General features: G+C 43.8%; 11 non-coding genes across 11 annotated transcripts; all 11 read left to right on the top strand.

The window, feature by feature from the left end:
* The first annotated feature begins 1,626 nt into the window (after nucleotides 1–1,626).
* LOC148334253 (U2 spliceosomal RNA) lies at nucleotides 1,627–1,822 on the top strand. The gene has a single exon (XR_015844543.1). It is a non-coding gene; the product is annotated as a U2 spliceosomal RNA (small nuclear RNA).
* A 528-nt stretch (nucleotides 1,823–2,350) lies between these two features.
* LOC148334252 (U1 spliceosomal RNA) lies at nucleotides 2,351–2,514 on the top strand. The gene has a single exon (XR_015844363.1). It is a non-coding gene; the product is annotated as a U1 spliceosomal RNA (small nuclear RNA).
* Nucleotides 2,515–3,201: 687 nt separating this feature from the next.
* On the top strand, nucleotides 3,202–3,392 carry LOC148334251 (U2 spliceosomal RNA). The gene has a single exon (XR_015844493.1). It is a non-coding gene; the product is annotated as a U2 spliceosomal RNA (small nuclear RNA).
* A 658-nt stretch (nucleotides 3,393–4,050) lies between these two features.
* LOC148334250 (U1 spliceosomal RNA) lies at nucleotides 4,051–4,214 on the top strand. Its single transcript, XR_015844375.1, has one exon. It is a non-coding gene; the product is annotated as a U1 spliceosomal RNA (small nuclear RNA).
* A 688-nt stretch (nucleotides 4,215–4,902) lies between these two features.
* LOC148334249 (U2 spliceosomal RNA) lies at nucleotides 4,903–5,093 on the top strand. Its single transcript, XR_015844465.1, has one exon. It is a non-coding gene; the product is annotated as a U2 spliceosomal RNA (small nuclear RNA).
* Nucleotides 5,094–5,751: 658 nt separating this feature from the next.
* Nucleotides 5,752–5,915, top strand: LOC148334248 (U1 spliceosomal RNA). Its single transcript, XR_015844351.1, has one exon. It is a non-coding gene; the product is annotated as a U1 spliceosomal RNA (small nuclear RNA).
* Nucleotides 5,916–11,894: 5,979 nt separating this feature from the next.
* On the top strand, nucleotides 11,895–12,090 carry LOC148334247 (U2 spliceosomal RNA). The gene has a single exon (XR_015844542.1). It is a non-coding gene; the product is annotated as a U2 spliceosomal RNA (small nuclear RNA).
* A 528-nt stretch (nucleotides 12,091–12,618) lies between these two features.
* LOC148334246 (U1 spliceosomal RNA) lies at nucleotides 12,619–12,782 on the top strand. Its single transcript, XR_015844364.1, has one exon. It is a non-coding gene; the product is annotated as a U1 spliceosomal RNA (small nuclear RNA).
* Nucleotides 12,783–18,769: 5,987 nt separating this feature from the next.
* Nucleotides 18,770–18,967, top strand: LOC148334245 (U2 spliceosomal RNA). The gene has a single exon (XR_015844532.1). It is a non-coding gene; the product is annotated as a U2 spliceosomal RNA (small nuclear RNA).
* A 658-nt stretch (nucleotides 18,968–19,625) lies between these two features.
* LOC148334244 (U1 spliceosomal RNA) lies at nucleotides 19,626–19,789 on the top strand. The gene has a single exon (XR_015844362.1). It is a non-coding gene; the product is annotated as a U1 spliceosomal RNA (small nuclear RNA).
* Nucleotides 19,790–20,477: 688 nt separating this feature from the next.
* On the top strand, nucleotides 20,478–20,668 carry LOC148334243 (U2 spliceosomal RNA). The gene has a single exon (XR_015844460.1). It is a non-coding gene; the product is annotated as a U2 spliceosomal RNA (small nuclear RNA).
* The last annotated feature ends 285 nt before the right edge of the window (nucleotides 20,669–20,953 follow it).

Genomic DNA, 20,953 nt, shown 5'->3' with positions numbered 1-20,953 from the left:
GTGACAAGGGCTTTGGACTTGACTGATTGGTATGGGAGGGCCTCTGGGTCAAAACTTAATAGAGCCAAAACACAAGCACAGTTTTATGGACCGTGGACATTGACAGAAAAGACAGGTTTACCCCTGACATTGACAAAAACTGACCAGAAAATACTCGGGATCAGATTTGGCAGGGAAGGGGGAGGAGAAGCAAGTTGGGGCGACGTGGTAGGGAAAGTGAGGAAAAGACTTGTTTTTTGGAGAATGAGGGAACTGACCATAGAGGGAAAAGTTTTAATCATAAAAGCAGTTATTCTACCATTGCTTTTATTAATCAGTTCTGTTTTTATCCCAACAAGAAGTATCCTTTTAGGTTTGGACCGGGCTATCTTTTACTTCATCTGGGGATCCAAGTGGGAGAGACTGAAGAGAGCAACAATGAAGATGAGCAGAGAAAAAGGGGGAAAAGGAGTGCCGGACCTCCAGCTCTTCTTGGGAAGCAGATATGTGGCCCTGCACTTCCAAACTGCACTAGAGCCCTCAAGCGCTCAAAAAGCTCGAGCAATGTCAAGATTCTGGATGGGATCTTACCTCCGGAAATTAAGACTCATCCCTAGCGATCAAAGACTGCCTGTGTCTTTTATCCTGCCGCCTGCCTATTCTTTTATAAAAGTTTTTTTAAGGAATTTTAAACTAGAAAATCAAGAATGCCATGTTTTAAAAAACCACAGATCTCTCATCTCTGTTGTGCAGGAGCGGGAAACGGTATGTCCAGTGCGCGGGCTTGCATTCGGCGAGCCCACAACTGTTTGGCGCAATGTAAACCATCCCGCCCTCCCAAACAAACTTCGGGACCTGTCATGGATGGCGGCGCACGAAATCCTCCCAGTCAGGTACGTTATGCACTCCCGAGGTATGGCAGCGCACTCAAACTGCCCCCGACCTGGTTGTGGCGCCCAAGAGTCGGTGAGGCACCTCCTCTGGGAGTGCAGTGCTGCCACGGACCTGTGGGCGACAGCCGGCCACCTGCAATTCCCGGACTTGCCAGCAAGGGAGGTCCTCAATGCACAATTCGTGCTCTATGGGGTGGGCCCAATGACGAACACAAGAGAACATTTTGCAAAGCAGTGGCTCACCCTTGCCGCCATCAAAGACGCCATTTGGACCTCCAGAAACTTGCTGGTAAGGAGGCACAGACAGACCCCCCCCGTGGCTGTGCTCCGAATGGCAGCGGCTACTCTGAGCTGCCTGCGGCAAGCCAAGGACACAGTCACCAAGAAGAGTCGTCTGTGCCCGCCCGGAGGAGGGAACCGGAGCCCACAGGGAAGGTCCTGGCAGCGACGGCCTGGCTCCTCGGGAGAGAGTGGAGAGATGCAACACCTCTGAGGAACTCCTTGAAGCATCCTGGCAGGTTTTATCTGTCTGGACTCTGTTTGAGAGGGTGGGATGAAGTCCCACTTAGTAAGGCGATACTACGCTCCTGCACTACAGAGGTTGAAGTGCTTTTTTTTAACAATTGCTTTTTAAAAAATATTGTCTAGATGTATTTTAGATACATTTTACCTTACACCTCTATGTCAAACATGCTGCTTTTTTAACACGTTACCACAGAACTAAGATTGTGCTCCATGTTGGAGAGATGTGAACATCAATGTCTACAGTAACAATAAAAATTTTGCAAAAGAAAAAATCTGTTCTTATCAGTTTAATATCTGATACGTTCCCTATTTGGGGACCATATATTAAATTGATTTTTGGAACTGGGAGATGGAATAGGGGCTTGCTCCGTCCATTCCACGCGTCAACCTGGTATTGCAGTACCGCCAGGAGCGGTGCACCCACCTCTGCTGGTCACAATGAATTTGTTGCTGGATGTTTCCATTCTATGTAGTTCTGTGGGAAAACGAAGAAACCCTTTAAGCAGCTGTCGTGTTTCTCAATAATGGTTTCAAATATAGATCATATAAATTTCCTATAAAGTTATAATATTGGCGCTTGGCTAATCAAAAACGTAAATAAGTAAAGTTTTGTAAAGGAGTTTGAATTGTTACACCGCTACATGTTCCTGACCACACAAAGAAACAGGAAATGAGTGCTAGAAAGGCGTGGGGCAGGGTCAATTCAATTCTCGCTTTGAATTCTTGTTAGAATTTAAGCAAGGCGTGATGGGAATGTTTTTGCTGATTCTTTTGACCTCATTCACAAATATTTACTTAATGCAAGTCTAAAAGAGACTACTTAAATTAATGTACGTGTCATGCATCATCCGGCGTGTATGTGTGTGCATGCGATCACACGTGCGTTGCAATCGGGCCCGTGACTGAAGATGGTGTGGGTGCTTAACCTTTTGGCCTGGCAATGTGTACATCTCATACTTACCTGGCAGGGGAGATACCATGATCACGAAGGTGGTTCACCCAGGGTGAGGCTCAGCCATTGCACTCCGGCTGTACTGACCCCTGCGAATTCCCCAAATGTGGGAATCTCGACTGCACAATTTCTGACAGTGGGGGACTGCGTTCGCGCTCTCCCTTGATTTCTGATGGTAATGACAATGAAATAAAATCATTCATGTCACTTAGTGAGCACGGTATCATGCTTATTTGTCAACATGCGATAAATAGTTAGCTTCTTTCGCAGTTGACAAATTACTGTCATTCACCTCCACACAAGTGGTGGCGCTAGCAAGTGACAATGTCAATTGGGAAGCAGGAAGTGCGTGTAAACGAAAAGATCTCGGTTTTTTAGTCTGTTTAGGACTGTTTTACATGGTTACACGGCATGAAGTTAGCGCAGAATTCATATTGGTCCGATATGGATCACGTGACAGGCGAGCGATTTCCTAACTTTCTTTTCACTAGAGGAGGAAAAGCAACACAATTGTCCTCTTACGATCCGCAATATGTTTTATTAGATTCTTGAAATTCGCACGTCGGACTATTTAACCATTTAAGAGCATTGCGATGCCAGTAAATGGAATACTTCTATTGCTGTTTCCAATTGGTCCACTTTGGGTCACATGGACTACAGTACCCAGCAATTGCTCAGCTTTTGTTTCGTTCGCAGGCTGGCAAGCAACACAGTTGGTCTCGTTTTCAGCTAAAAATGTGTGAGTTTGATGTTTGGCATGTAAATGGTTTGTTGAGATCATTTTACATTGGTCACCGTCACTGTTGCTCGGAAAGTCGAGAATCAAGTCGCCCCCTGTGTCAGTTTGCTTATATCGCTTCTCGGCCTTTTGGCTAAGATCAAGTGTAGTATCTGTTCTTATCAGTTTAATATCTGATACGTTCCCTATTTGGGGACCATATATTAAATTGATTTTTGGAACTGGGAGATGGAATAAGGGCTTGCTCCGTCCATTCCACGCATCGACCTGGTATTGCAGTACCGCCAGGAGTGGTGCACCCACCTCTGCTGGTCACAATGAATTTCTTGCTGGATGTTTCCATTCTATGTAGTTCTGTGGGAAAATGAAGAAACCCTTTAAGCAGCTGTCGTGTTTCTCAAAGGCTGTCTCTTGTTTTAGAGACTTTCACCGAATACCATGTCATGCTGCGGCTTAAAGGACATTCTTTCATTGAAGAAAGCGTCGTCTTGCTCCGTTATTGAGGGAACATGCGGTGGGTGGTCATATAAATAATGGTTTCAAATATAGATCATATAAATTTCCTATAAAGTTATAATATTGGCGCTTGGCTAATCAAAAACGTAAATAAGTAAAGTTTTGTAAAGGAGTTTGAATTGTTACACCGCTACATGTTCCTGACCACACAAAGAAACAGGAAATGAGTGCTAGAAAGGCGTGGGGCCGGGTCAATTCAATTCTCGCTTTGAATTCTTGTTAGAATTTAAGCAAGGCGTGATGGAAATGTTTTTGCTGATTCTTTTGACCTCATTCACAAATATTTACTTAATGCAAGTCTAAAAGAGACTACTTAAATTAATGTACGTGTCATGTATCATCCAGCGTGTATGTGTGTGCATGCGATCACACGTGCGTTGCAATCGGGCCCGTGACTGAAGATGGTGTGGGTGCTTAACCTTTTGGCCTGGCAATGTGTACATCGCATACTTACCTGGCAGGGGAGATACCATGATCACGAAGGTGGTTCACCCAGGGTGAGGCTCAGCCATTGCACTCCGGCTGTACTGATCCCTGTGAATTCCCCAAATGTGGGAATCTCGACTGCACAATTTCTGACAGTGGGGGACTGCGTTCGCGCTCTCCCCTGATTTCTGATGGTAATGACAATGAAATAAAATCATTCATGTCACTTAGTGAGCACGGTATCATGCTTATTTGTCAACATGCGATAAATAGTTAGCTTCTTTCGCAGTTGACAAATTACTGTCATTCACCTCCACACAAGTGGTGGCGCTAGCAAGTGACAATGTCAATTGGGAAGCAGGAAGTGCGTGTAAACGAAAAGATCTCGGTTTTTTAGTCTGTTTAGGACTGTTTTACATGGTTACACGGCATGAAGTTAGCGCAGAATTCATATTGGTCCGATATGGATCACGTGACAGGCGAGCGATTTCCTAACTTTCTTTTCACTTAGAGGAGGAAAAGCAACACAATTGTCCTCTTACGATCCGCAATACGTTTTATTAGATTCTTGAAATTCGCACGTCGGACTATTTAACCATTTAAGAGCATTGCGATGCCAGTAAATGGAATACTTCAATTGCTGTTTCCAATTGGTCCACTTTGGGTCACATGGACTACAGTACCCAGCAATTGCTCAGCTTTTGTTTCGTTCGCAGGCTGGCAAGCAACACAGTTTGTCTCGTTTTCAGCTAAAAATGTGTGAGTTTGATGTTTGGCATGTAAATGGTTTGTTGTGATCATTTTACATTGGTCACCGTCACTGTTGCTCGGAATGTCGAGAATCAAGTCGCCCCCTGTGTCAGTTTGCTGATATCGCTTCTCGGCCTTTTGGCTAAGATCAAGTGTAGTATCTGTTCTTATCAGTTTAATATCTGATACGTTCCCTATTTGGGGACCCTATATTAAATTTATTTTTGGAACTGGGAGATGGAATAGGGGCTTGCTCCGTCCATTCCACGCATCGACCTGGTATTGCAGTACCGCCAGGAGCGGTGCACCCACCTCTGCTGGTCACAATGAATTTGTTGCTGGATGTTTCCATTCTATGTAGTTGTGTGGGAAAACGAAGAAACCCTTTAAGCAGCTGTCGTGTTTCTCAAAGGCTGTCTCTTGTTTTTGAGACTTTCACCGAATACCATGTCATGCTGCGGCTTAAAGGACATTCTTTCATTGAAGAAAGCGTCGTCTTGCTCCGTTATTGAGGGAACATGCGGTGGGTGGTCATATAAATAATGGTTTCAAATATAGATCATATAAATTTCCTATAAAGTTATAATATTGGCGCTTGGCTAATCAAAAACGTAAATAAGTAAAGTTTTGTAAAGGAGTTTGAATTGTTACACCGCTACATGTTCCTGACCACACAAAGAAACAGGAAATGAGTGCTAGAAAGGCGTGGGGCCGGGTCAATTCAATTCTCGCTTTGAATTCTTGTTAGAATTTAAGCAAGGCGTGATGGGAATGTTTTTGCTGATTCTTTTGACCTCATTCACAAATATTTACTTAATGCAAGTCTAAAAGAGACTACTTAAATTAATGTACGTGTCATGCATCATCCAGCGTGTATGTGTGTGCATGCGATCACACGTGCGTTGCAATCGGTCCCGTGACTGAAGATGGTGTGGGTGCTTAACCTTTTGGCCTGGCAATGTGTACATCTCATACTTACCTGGCAGGGGAGATACCATGATCACGAAGGTGGTTCACCCAGGGTGAGGCTCAGCCATTGCACTCCGGCTGTACTGACCCCTGCGAATTCCCCAAATGTGGGAATCTCGACTGCACAATTTCTGACAGTGGGGGACTGCGTTCGCGCTCTCCCCTGATTTCTGATGGTAATGACAATGAAATAAAATCATTCATGTCACTTAGTGAGCACGGTATCATGCTTATTTGTCAACATGCGATAAATAGTTAGCTTCTTTCGCAGTTGACAAATTACTGTCATTCACCTCCACACAAGTGGTGGCGCTAGCAAGTGACAATGTCAATTGGGAAGCAGGAAGTGCGTGTAAACGAAAAGATCTCGGTTTTTTAGTCTGTTTAGGACTGTTTTACATGGTTACACGGCATGAAGTTAGCGCAGAATTCATATTGGTCCGATATGGATCACGTGACAGGCGAGCGATTTCCTAACTTTCTTTTCACTTAGAGGAGGAAAAGCAACACAATTGTCCTCTTACGATCCGCAATACGTTTTATTAGATTCTTGAAATTCGCACGTCGGACTATTTAACCATTTAAGAGCATTGCGATGCCAGTAAATGGAATACTTCTATTGCTGTTTCCAATTGGTCCACTTTGGGTCACATGGACTACAGTACCCAGCAATTGCTCAGCTTTTGTTTCGTTCGCAGGCTGGCAAGCAACACAGTTGGTCTCGTTTTCAGCTAAAAATGTGTGAGTTTGATGTTTGGCATGTAAATGGTTTGTTGTGATCATTTTACATTGGTCACCGTCACTGTTGCTCGGAAAGTCGAGAATCAAGTCGCCCCCTGTGTCAGTTTGCTGATATCGCTTCTCGGCCTTTTGGCTAAGACTGCGATCACCTCCTTTGGGCGTGTTGGTTCTTTTCCTGCTGTGGTATAGGACTTATTCATTGGGGGATATATCAGCTGTTGCTTATTGTTGATAATAACCTTTGTATTTTCAGTTATCCGACTAAGGTAAGTAAATATAAACTAGTATTTGTTATTATTTATTATCTACGTCCTGTGGTTCTCCGGGTATGTCGGCAACCCATGCCGGCATGCGGAGGCACCACAGTGTACGTTTTACTTTCAAGGAAGTTAATGGAGAGGTCCTGGTAATGTCCAGACTGGATTTTTCCAGGAAACTTATCCAACAGACCTTGGAATTTAATGCTAATGACCTGAACTGTATCATAACGTTGCCTTTTAGCAAAGGTTTTGATGTTAGTTTCAGCTCTGCTCTAAATCTTCGCGAATTTTGGCTTCGTTATGAAGAGGTAAAAGCCCAGTTTTCTGCGTTCAATGTGGAAAAACTGACTGATAATGCTGCTAAAACAGTTATTGTCAGAATGTTTAATGAGACAGTGAATGCAGATGACATTTGTTTTTGGCTGGGTAGATATTGCACGGTGAAAGGCCAGGCTATGAAAGTGAGAGATGAGGATGGCATCTGGAACTGTGCCTGGCGGGTACCCATTCAACAATGGCAGGACCCCCAGGGCTTCCAGGGCCTGAAACATCTCCCATCAATGATAGTCTTGGGTGAAAACCGAGGCTACATACACTACCAGGGTCAACCCAAGCTCTGCCGCAAGTGTGGTGAGCATGGACACCTGGCAGAAGCATGTCAGCAGATAATTTGTGGAAAATGCAGAGTAATTGGGCATACTTTTGAAGAATGCACCAATGGCAGAAAGTGCAATCTCTGTGGGGAACCAAACCACCTCTACAGAAATTGTCCGAAATCATTTGCCAACAAATTGAAGGCTGGAAAAGAAATGGTACTGCTAAATGAAATTGAAATGGACAAACAACCAAAAGACACACCGGAAAATTCAAATCTCCCTCCAAAACCTGTCATTGGTGGAGAGGGAACAGGTGAGGAGGTGGAAGGGGAGGGGCATATCTTGACTACACCAATGGGGAGTTCAGAAGAAAGTAGCATGTTGTCACAAATGCCCACAACCGAATCGAGCAAAACCAACATGGAAGACCAGACTAGTTGTGAACGCAGCGAAATTCCTTGTACACAAAAAATTAAACGACTAGCATCTGAGCGGTCTTCTGAGTCTCCATTGACCTTAGAGAAGAGGGGAAAGCCCGGGAGCTCAGAGAGCGACGTGGAAGAGCACAGGGTTTTTCCTTGCAACTCACCAAACGAGCTGTCTTTTTTGAACATAGTACTACAATCAACGCCCAAAAACCATAACACAATGAATTTAAGATTGCGAGAAAGACCATCACCAAGACTCCCGAATCCTACACCTATTGCTCAGGTGAAGGAAGAACTCTGGTCTCAAGAAATTACCTAATTGATTAGTTTTAAAGAGCTTCCTCCTTTTGATACCCTGTTTTGTAGGCCTCCATTTTAAATCATATCTTTAACTCTCACCTTCTCGACTATAAACGTTAGAAGTGTGAAATCAAAGACTCGTGCTCAGAGCGTATTGTCCTTTTTAAAAACTCTTAAGTCTGATGTGTTTTTAATGCAAGAATGTGGTATTCCCTTTTTAAAAAATTATAAGCAGTGGGAGGAAATGTGGCCACACCCATCCTTATGGAGTGGGTCGAACGAAAACCGCAACGATGGAGTGGCCATTTTAATAAACAACACTCGAATTGCAATTAAAGGTAGCACGGTTTTAACAGATGGACGAGCACTTTTAGCACACCTAACCTTCATGGGAAAGGGTTTTAACCTTTTAAATATTTACGGTCCAAATGAAAAACACGACAGGTATGAACTTTTAGAGAACTTGCAGTGTCACATGCTAGGTCGTGCACCCTTTATTATGGGAGGAGATTTTAACTGTGTTTTAAGCAGAAATGATAAAAAAGGAGCTGGAAAGGATTTTAAAGTTGATAAAACATCTGTTTTACTGAAGGACATGTGCCGGGTTTTTAAATTAGATGATTGTTTTAAAACCATACATCCAAGAGAGGAGGGTTTTACATGGTTTAGCGGAGATAGCAGCAAAGCCTCTCGCATTGACTATTTATTTACACGGGGTTGGACACCAACTGATGCGAGATTAACCCCTGTATTCTTCTCGGACCACCTTTCACTCTCTTGCAACCTGTCAATCCCATCTGGTTTGACAGTCGGAAGAGGCCTCTGGAGGCTCAACTGTTCCCTTCTTGAAAACGAAGTTCTGGTGAACAAATACAGGGAGCAGTACAAAAATTGGCAAACACTCCAAGACCTGTTTGAATCACGAGCACAATGGTGGGAAATGATAAAGTTAAGAACCCAGACCTTTTTTAGAGAAGCAGGAAGAGAGAAGAAAAAGAAGGAAATTAAACATATGTTCGGACTACAAAAAAGACTACAAAGGTATTTTAACCTCTCACAAAAGGGTATCAATTTTAATGAGGAGATTAAACAGATTAAAAATAAATTGAGGCTTTTAGCAGACATCAAAAGTAAAGGTGTAATACTAAGGAGTAAAGAAAAGGAGATAGAGGAAGGAGAAAAATGTACAAGGTACTTTTTTAAAAGAATTATGAACAAGAGTGGGGGTATTTTTAAGTTGCGAAAAGTAAATGGTGCTATAACAGAAATAAGCAGTGAAATAAAAGAGACAGTGGAAAGCTACTACCAGAAACTGTATGACAGGAAAGAGATTCAACCTGAGACAACGTCAGAAGTATTGAATTTTATTGAGAAAACAGTGACTGATAAAGTGCTTTTAACGCGAGATTTTACTCAAGAGGAATTAAACAAATGCATAAAACAATTTAAGAAAGCAAAAGCTCCGGGTGAGGACGGACTCTGCCTGGAATTTTATTTGACTTTTTGGGACATTATAGCACCGGATTTAATCACTGTTTTTAATGAATTTGACAAAACAAGCCGACTACCAGACAGTTTTAGAGTAGGGATAGTGACACTACTGCACAAGAAGGGAGACAAGGCGGACCTGGACAACTGGCGACCTATCACGCTTTTAAATGTTGATTGCAAACTTTTTAGTAAACTTTTAGCTACACGCATGTCTGTTTTTATGGGCGAATTGATCAACCCGGATCAAACCTGTGCCATCGCGGGGAGGAAGATCACGGACAGCCTCATGCTGATCCGTGACACCATCTGTTATGCGAGAGACAGAAATATGCGGCTAGTAGTCCTAAATTTAGATTTTGAGAAAGCGTTTGACCGAATCTCGCACCGGTACCTCTTTAGAGTACTGCAAAAATGGGGTTTTCCCAAAAGGTATATAGCGTGGGTGGGATTGCTGTACCGGGATATTAGCAGTAGATTTGTGGTTAATGGGGACCTGACAAAAGCAGTCCAAATTAACTGCGGTGTCCGTCAGGGTTGTCCTTTATCTGCACTCCTCTATGTCCTATGCATAGAACCGCTGGCACAGATGTTGAGAAAGGATAAAATGATCAAGGGGGTTAACATTCCAGGTGGCGGCGGACTCACGACAAAATGTATTTTATATATGGACGATTTTAATATCCTGTGCTCAGACCTTTTATCGGTGACAAGGGCTTTGGACTTGACTGATTGGTATGGGAGGGCCTCTGGGTCAAAACTTAATAGAGCCAAAACACAAGCACAGTTTTATGGACCGTGGACATTGACAGAAAAGACAGTTTTACCCCTGACATTGACAAAAACTGACCAGAAAATACTCGGGATCAGATTTGGCAGGGAAGGGGGAGGAGAAGCAAGTTGGGGCGACGTGGTAGGGAAAGTGAGGAAAAGACTTGTTTTTTGGAGAATGAGGGAACTGACCATAGAGGGAAAAGTTTTAATCATAAAAGCAGTTATTCTACCATTGCTTTTATTAATCAGTTCTGTTTTTATCCCAACAAGAAGTATCCTTTTAGGTTTGGACCGGGCTATCTTTTACTTCATCTGGGGATCCAAGTGGGAGAGACTGAAGAGAGCAACAATGAAGATGAGCAGAGAAAAAGGGGGAAAAGGAGTGCCGGACCTCCAGCTCTTCTTGGGAAGCAGATACGTCGCCCTGCACTTCCAAACTGCACTAGAGCCCTCAAGCGCTCAAAAAGCTCGAGCAATGTCAAGATTCTGGATGGGATCTTACCTCCGGAAATTAAGACTCATCCCTAGCGATCAAAGACTGCCTGTGTCTTTTATCCTGCCGCCTGCCTATTCTTTTATAAAAGTTTTTTTAAGGAATTTTAAACTAGAAAATCAAGAATGCCATGTTTTAAAAAACCACAGATCTCTCATCTCTGTTGTGCAGGAGCGGGAAACGGTATGTCCAGTGCGCGGGCTTGCATTCGGCGAGCCCACAACTGTTTGGCGCAATGTAAACCATCCCGCCCTCCCAAACAAACTTCGGGACCTGTCATGGATGGCGGCGCACGAAATCCTCCCAGTCAGGTACGTTATGCACTCCCGAGGTATGGCAGCGCACTCAAACTGCCCCCGACCTGGTTGTGGCGCCCAAGAGTCGGTGAGGCACCTCCTCTGGGAGTGCAGTGCTGCCACGGACCTGTGGGCGACAGCCGGCCACCTGCAATTCCCGGACTTGCCAGCAAGGGAGGTCCTCAATGCACAATTCGTGCTCTATGGGGTGGGCCCAATGACGAACACAAGAGAACATTTTGCAAAGCAGTGGCTCACCCTTGCCGCCATCAAAGACGCCATTTGGACCTCCAGAAACTTGCTGGTAAGGAGGCACAGACAGACCCCCCCCGTGGCTGTGCTCCGAATGGCAGCGGCTACTCTGAGCTGCCTGCGGCAAGCCAAGGACACAGTCACCAAGAAGAGTCGTCTGTGCCCGCCCGGAGGAGGGAACCGGAGCCCACAGGGAAGGTCCTGGCAGCGACGGCCTGGCTCCTCGGGAGAGAGTGGAGAGATGCAACACCTCTGAGGAACTCCTTGAAGCATCCTGGCAGGTTTTATCTGTCTGGACTCTGTTTGAGAGGGTGGGATGAAGTCCCACTTAGTAAGGCGATACTACGCTCCTGCACTACAGAGGTTGAAGTGCTTTTTTTTAACAATTGCTTTTTAAAAAATATTGTCTAGATGTATTTTAGATACATTTTACCTTACACCTCTATGTCAAACATGCTGCTTTTTTAACACGTTACCACAGAACTAAGATTGTGCTCCATGTTGGAGAGATGTGAACATCAATGTCTACAGTAACAATAAAAATTTTGCAAAAGAAAAAATCTGTTCTTATCAGTTTAATATCTGATACGTTCCCTATTTGGGGACCATATATTAAATTGATTTTTGGAACTGGGAGATGGAATAGGGGCTTGCTCCGTCCATTCCACGCGTCAACCTGGTATTGCAGTACCGCCAGGAGCGGTGCACCCACCTCTGCTGGTCACAATGAATTTGTTGCTGGATGTTTCCATTCTATGTAGTTCTGTGGGAAAACGAAGAAACCCTTTAAGCAGCTGTCGTGTTTCTCAATAATGGTTTCAAATATAGATCATATAAATTTCCTATAAAGTTATAATATTGGCGCTTGGCTAATCAAAAACGTAAATAAGTAAAGTTTTGTAAAGGAGTTTGAATTGTTACACCGCTACATGTTCCTGACCACACAAAGAAACAGGAAATGAGTGCTAGAAAGGCGTGGGGCAGGGTCAATTCAATTCTCGCTTTGAATTCTTGTTAGAATTTAAGCAAGGCGTGATGGGAATGTTTTTGCTGATTCTTTTGACCTCATTCACAAATATTTACTTAATGCAAGTCTAAAAGAGACTACTTAAATTAATGTACGTGTCATGCATCATCCGGCGTGTATGTGTGTGCATGCGATCACACGTGCGTTGCAATCGGGCCCGTGACTGAAGATGGTGTGGGTGCTTAACCTTTTGGCCTGGCAATGTGTACATCTCATACTTACCTGGCAGGGGAGATACCATGATCACGAAGGTGGTTCACCTAGGGTGAGGCTCAGCCATTGCACTCCGGCTGTACTGACCCCTGCGAATTCCCCAAATGTGGGAATCTCGACTGCACAATTTCTGACAGTGGGGGACTGCGTTCGCGCTCTCCCTTGATTTCTGATGGTAATGACAATGAAATAAAATCATTCATGTCACTTAGTGAGCACGGTATCATGCTTATTTGTCAACATGCGATAAATAGTTAGCTTCTTTCGCAGTTGACAAATTACTGTCATTCACCTCCACACAAGTGGTGGCGCTAGCAAGTGACAATGTCAATTGGGAAGCAGGAAGTGCGTGTAAACGAAAAGATCTCGGTTTTTTAGTCTGTTTAGGACTGTTTTACATGGTTACACGGCATGAAGTTAGCGCAGAATTCATATTGGTCCGATATGGATCACGTGACAGGCGAGCGATTTCCTAACTTTCTTTTCACTTAGAGGAGGAAAAGCAACACAATTGTCCTCTTACGATCCGCAATACGTTTTATTAGATTCTTGAAATTCGCACGTCGGACTATTTAACCATTTAAGAGCATTGCGATGCCAGTGAATGGAATACTTCTATTGCTGTTTCCAATTGGTCCACTTTGGGTCACATGGACTACAGTACCCAGCAATTGCTAAGCTTTTGTTTCGTTCGCAGGCTGGCAAGCAACACAGTTGGTCTCGTTTTCAGCTAAAAATGTGTGAGTTTGATGTTTGGCATGTAAATGGTTTGTTGTGATCATTTTACATTGGTCACCGTCACTGTTGCTCGGAATGTCGAGAATCAAGTCGCCCCCTGTGTCAGTTTGCTGATATCGCTTCTCGGCCTTTTGGCTAAGACTGCGATCACCTCCTTTGGGTGTGTTGGTTCTATACCTGCTGTGGTATAGGACTTATTCATTGGGGGATATATCAGCTGTTGCTTATTGTTGATAATAACCTTTGTATTTTCAGTTATCCGACTAAGGTAAGTAAATATAAACTAGTATTTGTTATTATTTATTATCTACGTCCTGTGGTTCTCCGGCTATGTCGGCCACCCATGCCGGCATGCGGAGGCACCACAGTGTACGTTTTACTTTCAAAGAAGTTAATGGAGAGGTCCTGGTAATGTCCAGACTTGATTTTTCCAGGAAACTTATCCAACAGACCTTGGAATTTAATGCTAATGACCTGAACTGTATCATAACGTTGCCTTTTAGCAAAGGTTTTGATGTTAGTTTCAGCTCTGCTCTAAATCTTCGCGAATTTTGGCTTCGTTATGAAGAGGTAAAAGCCCAGTTTTCTGCGTTCAATGTGGAAAAACTGACTGATAATGCTGCTAAAACAGTTATTGTCAGAATGTTTAATGAGACAGTGAATGCAGATGACATTTGTTTTTGGCTGGGTAGATATTGCACGGTGAAAGGCCAGGCTATGAAAGTGAGAGATGAGGATGGCATCTGGAACTGTGCCTGGCGGGTACCCATTCAACAATGGCAGGACCCCCAGGGCTTCCAGGGCCTGAAACATCTCCCATCAATGATAGTCTTGGGTGAAAACCGAGGCTACATACACTACCAGGGTCAACCCAAGCTCTGCCGCAAGTGTGGTGAGCATGGACACCTGGCAGAAGCATGTCAGCAGATAATTTGTGGAAAATGCAGAGTAATTGGGCATACTTTTGAAGAATGCACCAATGGCAGAAAGTGCAATCTCTGTGGGGAATCAAACCACCTCTACAGAAATTGTCCGAAATCATTTGCCAACAAATTGAAGGCTGGAAAAGAAATGGTACTGCTAAATGAAATTGAAATGGACAAACAACCAAAAGACACACCGGAAAATTCAAATCTCCCTCCAAAACCTGTCATTGGTGGAGAGGGAACAGGTGAGGAGGTGGAAGGGGAGGGGCATATCTTGACTACACCAATGGGGAGTTCAGAAGAAAGTAGCATGTTGTCACAAATGCCCACAACCGAATCGAGCAAAACCAACATGGAAGACCAGACTAGTTGTGAACGCAGCGAAATTCCTTGTACACAAAAAATTAAACGACTAGCATCTGAGCGGTCTTCTGAGTCTCCATTGACCTTAGAGAAGAGGGGAAAGCCCGGGAGCTCAGAGAGCGACGTGGAAGAGCACAGGGTTTTTCCTTGCAACTCACCAAACGAGCTGTCTTTTTTGAACATAGTACTACAATCAACGCCCAAAAACCATAACACAATGAATTTAAGATTGCGAGAAAGACCATCACCAAGACTCCCGAATCCTACACCTATTGCTCAGGTGAAGGAAGAACTCCGGTCTCAAGAAATTACCTAATTGATTAGTTTTAAAGAGCTTCCTCCTTTTGATACCCTGTTTTGTAGGCCTCCATTTTAAATCATATCTTTAACTCTCACCTTCTCGACTATAAACGTTAGAAGTGTGAAATCAAAGACTCGTGCTCAGAGCGTATTGTCCTTTTTAAAAACTCTTAAGTCTGATGTGTTTTTAATGCAAGAATGTGGTATTCCCTTTTTAAAAAATTATAAGCAGTGGGAGGAAATGTGGCCACACCCATCTTTATGGAGTGGGTCGAACGAAAACCGCAACGATGGAGTGGCCATTTTAATAAACAACACTCGAATTGCAATTAAAGGTAGCACGGTTTTAATAGATGGACGAGCACTTTTAGCACACCTAACCTTCATGGGAAAGGGTTTTAACCTTTTAAATATTTACGGTCCAAATGAAAAACACGACAGGTATGAACTTTTAGAGAACTTGCAGTGTCACATGCTAGGTCGTGCACCCTTTATTATGGGAGGAGATTTTAACTGTGTTTTAAGCAGAAATGATAAAAAAGGAGCTGGGGAGGATTTTAAAATTGATAAAACATCTGTTTTACTGAAGGACATGTGCCGGGTTTTTAAATTATATGATTGTTTTAAAACCATACATCCAAGAGAGGAGGGTTTTACATGGTTTAGCGGAGATAGCAGCAAAGCCTCTCGCATTGACTATTTATTTACACGGGGTTGGCCACCAACTGATGCGAGATTAACCCCTGTCTTCTTCTCAGACCACCTCTCACTTTCTTGCAACCTGTCAATCCCATCTGGTTTGACAGTCGGCAGAGGCCTCTGGAGGCTCAACTGTTCCCTTCTTGAAGACGAAGTCCTGGTGAACAAATACAGGGAGCAGTACAAAAATTGGCAAACGCTCCAAGACCTGTTTGAATCACGAGCACAATGGTGGGAAATGATAAAGTTAAGAACCCAGACCTTTTTTAGAGAAGCAGGAAGAGAGAAGAAAAAGAAGGAAATGAAACATATGTTAGGACTACAAAAAAGACTACAAAGGTATTTTAACCTCTCACAAAAGGGTATCAATTTTAATGAGGAAATTAAACAGATTAAAAATAAATTGAGGCTTTTAGCAGACATCAAAAGTAAAGGTGTAATACTAAGGAGTAAAGAAAAGGAGATAGAGGAAGGAGAAAAATGTACAAGGTACTTTTTTAAAAGAATTATGAACAAGAGTGGGGGTATTTTTAAGTTGCGAAAAGTAAATGGTGCTATAACAGAAATAAGCAGTGAAATAAAAGAGACAGTGGAAAGCTACTACCAGAAACTGTATGACAGGAAAGAGATTCAACCTGAGACAACGTCGGAAGTATTGAATTTTATTGAGAAAACAGTGACTGATAAAGTGCTTTTAACGCGAGATTTTACTCAAGAGGAATTAAACAAATGCATAAAACAATTTAAGAAAGCAAAAGCTCCGGGTGAGGACGGACTCTGCCTGGAATTTTATTTGACTTTTTGGGACATTATAGCACCGGATTTAATCACTGTTTTTAATGAATTTGACAAAACAAGCCGACTACCAGACAGTTTTAGAGTAGGGATAGTGACACTACTGCACAAGAAGGGAGACAAGGCGGACCTGGACAACTGGCGACCTATCACGCTTTTAAATGTTGATTGCAAACTTTTTAGTAAACTTTTAGCTACACGCATGTCTGTTTTTATGGGCGAATTGATCAACCCGGATCAAACCTGTGCCATCGCGGGGAGGAAGATCACGGACAGCCTCATGCTGATCCGTGACACCATCTGTTATGCGAGAGACAGAAATATGCGGCTAGTAGTCCTAAATTTAGATTTTGAGAAAGCGTTTGACCGAATCTCGCACCGGTACCTCTTTAGAGTACTGCAAAAATGGGGTTTTCCCGAAAGGTATATAGCGTGGGTGGGATTGCTGTACCGGGATATTAGCAGTAGATTTGTGGTTAATGGGGACCTGACAAAAGCAGTCCAAATTAACTGCGGTGTCCGTCAGGGTTGTCCTTTATCTGCACTCCTCTATGTCCTATGCATAGAACCGCTGGCACAGATGTTGAGAAAGGATAAAATGATCAAGGGGGTTAACATTCCAGGTGGCGGGGGACTCACGACAAAATGTATTTTATATATGGACGATTTTAATATCCTGTGCTCAGACCTTTTATCGGTGACAAGGGCTTTGGACTTGACTGATTGGTATGGGAGGGCCTCTGGGTCAAAACTTAATAGAGCCAAAACACAAGCACAGTTTTATGGACCGTGGACATTGACAGAAAAGACAGGTTTACCCCTGACATTGACAAAAACTGACCAGAAAATACTCGGGATCAGATTTGGCAGGGAAGGGGGAGGAGAAGCAAGTTGGGGCGACGTGGTAGGGAAAGTGAGGAAAAGACTTGTTTTTTGGAGAATGAGGGAACTGACCATAGAGGGAAAAGTTTTAATCATAAAAGCAGTTATTCTACCATTGCTTTTATTAATCAGCTCTGTTTTTATCCCAACAAGAAGTATCCTTTTAGGTTTGGACCGGGCTATCTTTTACTTCATCTGGGGATCCAAGTGGGAGAGACTGAAGAGAGCAACAATGAAGATGAGCAGAGAAAAAGGGGGAAAAGGAGTGCCGGACCTCCAGCTCTTCTTGGGAAGCAGATATGTGGCCCTGCACTTCCAAACTGCACTAGAGCCCTCAAGCGCTCAAAAAGCTCGAGCAATGTCAAGATTCTGGATGGGATCTTACCTCCGGAAATTAAGACTCATCCCTAGCGATCAAAGACTGCCTGTGTCTTTTATCCTGCCGCCTGCCTATTCTTTTATAAAAGTTTTTTTAAGGAATTTTAAACTAGAAAATCAAGAATGCCATGTTTTAAAAAACCACAGATCTCTCATCTCTGTTGTGCAGGAGCGGGAAACGGTATGTCCAGTGCGCGGGCTTGCATTCGGCGAGCCCACAACTGTTTGGCGCAATGTAAACCATCCCGCCCTCCCAAACAAACTTCGGGACCTGTCATGGATGGCGGCGCACGAAATCCTCCCAGTCAGGTACGTTATGCACTCCCGAGGTATGGCAGCGCACTCAAACTGCCCCCGACCTGGTTGTGGCGCCCAAGAGTCGGTGAGGCACCTCCTCTGGGAGTGCAGTGCTGCCACGGACCTGTGGGCGACAGCCGGCCACCTGCAATTCCCGGACTTGCCAGCAAGGGAGGTCCTCAATGCACAATTCGTGCTCTATGGGGTGGGCCCAATGACGAACACAAGAGAACATTTTGCAAAGCAGTGGCTCACCCTTGCCGCCATCAAAGACGCCATTTGGACCTCCAGAAACCTGCTGGTAAGGAGGCACAGACAGACCCCCCCCGTGGCTGTGCTCCGAATGGCAGCGGCTACTCTGAGCTGCCTGCGGCAAGCCAAGGACACAGTCACCAAGAAGAGTCGTCTGTGCCCGCCCGGAGGAGGGAACCGGAGCCCACAGGGAAGGTCCTGGCAGCGACGGCCTGGCTCCTCGGGAGAGAGTGGAGAGATGCAACACCTCTGAGGAACTCCTTGAAGCATCCTGGCAGGTTTTATCTGTCTGGACTCTGTTTGAGAGGGTGGGATGAAGTCCCACTTAGTAAGGCGATACTACGCTCCTGCACAACAGAGGTTGAAGTGCTTTTTTTTAACAATTGCTTTTTAAAAAAAAAAAAAATATTGTCTAGATGTATTTTAGATACATTTTACCTTACACCTCTATGTCAAACATGCTGCTTTTTTAACACGTTACCACAGAACTAAGATTGTGCTCCATGTTGGAGAGATGTGAACATCAATGTCTACAGTAACAATAAAAATTTTGCAAAAGAAAAAAAATCTGTTCTTATCAGTTTAATATCTGATACGTTCCCTATTTGGGGACCATATATTAAATTGATTTTTGGAACTGGGAGATGGAATAGGGGCTTGCTCCGTCCATTCCACGCATCGACCTGGTATTGCAGTACCGCCAGGAGCGGTGCACCCACCTCTGCTGGTCACAATGAATTTGTTGCTGGATGTTTCCATTCTATGTAGTTCTGTGGGAAAACGAAGAAACCCTTTAAGCAGCTGTCGTGTTTCTCAAAGGCTGTCTCTTGTTTTTGAGACTTTCACCGAATACCATGTCATGCTGCGGCTTAAAGGACATTCTTTCATTGAAGAAAGCGTCGTCTTGCTCCGTTATTGAGGGAACATGCGGTGGGTGGTCATATAAATAATGGTTTCAAATATAGATCATATAAATTTCCTATAAAGTTATAATATTGGCGCTTGGCTAATCAAAAACGTAAATAAGTAAAGTTTTGTAAAGGAGTTTGAATTGTTACACCGCTACATGTTCCTGACCACACAAAGAAACAGGAAATGAGTGCTAGAAAGGCGTGGGGCCGGGTCAATTCAATTCTCGCTTTGAATTCTTGTTAGAATTTAAGCAAGGCGTGATGGGAATGTTTTTGCTGATTCTTTTGACCTCATTCACAAATATTTACTTAATGCAAGTCTAAAAGAGACTACTTAAATTAATGTACGTGTCATGCATCATCCAGCGTGTATGTGTGTGCATGCGATCACACGTGCGTTGCAATCGGGCCCGTGACTGAAGATGGTGTGGGTGCTTAACCTTTTGGCCTGGCAATGTGTACATCTCATACTTACCTGGCAGGGGAGATACCATGATCACGAAGGTGGTTCACCCAGGGTGAGGCTCAGCCATTGCACTTCGGCTGTACTGACCCCTGCGAATTCCCCAAATGTGGGAATCTCGACTGCACAATTTCTGACAGTGGGGGACTGCGTACGCGCTCTCCCCTGATTTCTGATGGTTATGACAATGAAATAAAATCATTCATGTCACTTAGTGAGCACGGTATCATGCTTATTTGTCAACATGCGATAAATAGTTAGCTTCTTTCGCAGTTGACAAATTACTGTCATTCACCTCCACACAAGTGGTGGCGCTAGCAAGTGACAATGTCAATTGGGAAGCAGGAAGTGCGTGTAAACGAAAAGATCTCGGTTTTTTAGTCTGCTTAGGACTGTTTTACATGGTTACACGGCATGAAGTTAGCGCAGAATTCATATTGGTCCGATATGGATCACGTGACAGGCGAGCGATTTCCTAACTTTCTTTTCACTTAGAGGAGGAAAAGCAACACAATTGTCCTCTTACGATCCGCAATACGTTTTATTAGATTCTTGAAATTCGCACGTCGGACTATTTAACCATTTAAGAGCATTGCGATGCCAGTAAATGGAATACTTCTATTGCTGTTTCCAATTGGTCCACTTTGGGTCACATGGACTACAGTACCCAGCAATTGCTCAGCTTTTGTTTCGTTCGCAGGCTGGCAAGCAACACAGTTGGTCTCGTTTTCAGCTAAAAATGTGTGAGTTTGATGTTAAGCATGTAAATGGTTTGTTGTGATCATTTTACATTGGTCACCGTCACTGTTGCTCGGAATGTCGAGAATCAAGTCGCCCCCTGTGTCAGTTTGCTGATATCGCTTCTCGGCCTTTTGGCTAAGATCAAGTGTAGTATCTGTTCTTATCAGTTTAATATCTGATACGTTCCCTATTTGGGGACCATATATTAAATTGATTTTTGGAACTGGGAGATGGAATAGGGGCTTGCTCCGTCCATTCCACGCATCGACCTGGTATTGCAGTACCGCCAGGAGCGGTGCACCCACCTCTGCTGGTCACAATGAATTTGTTGCTGGATGTTTCCATTCTATGTAGTTCTGTGGGAGAACGAAGAAACCCTTTAAGCAGCTGTCGTGTTTCTCAAAGGCTGTCTCTTGTTTTTGAGACTTTCACCGAATACCATGTCATGCTGCGGCTTAAAGGACATTCTTTCATTGAAGAAAGCGTCGTCTTGCTCCGTTATTGAGGGAACATGCGGTGGGTGGTCATATAAATAATGGTTTCAAATATAGATCATATAAATTTCCTATAAAGTTATAATATTGGCGCTTG

Source organism: Idiotropiscis lumnitzeri, chromosome 7, assembly GCF_059441095.1.
Source record: "Idiotropiscis lumnitzeri isolate Australia: NSW breed Sydney's pygmy pipehorse chromosome 7, RoL_Ilum_1.0, whole genome shotgun sequence".
Taxonomy (NCBI): Eukaryota; Metazoa; Chordata; class Actinopteri; order Syngnathiformes; family Syngnathidae; genus Idiotropiscis; species Idiotropiscis lumnitzeri.
Note: the sequence above shows the minus strand (reverse complement) of the source record. Positions and strands in the feature narration are given on the sequence as shown.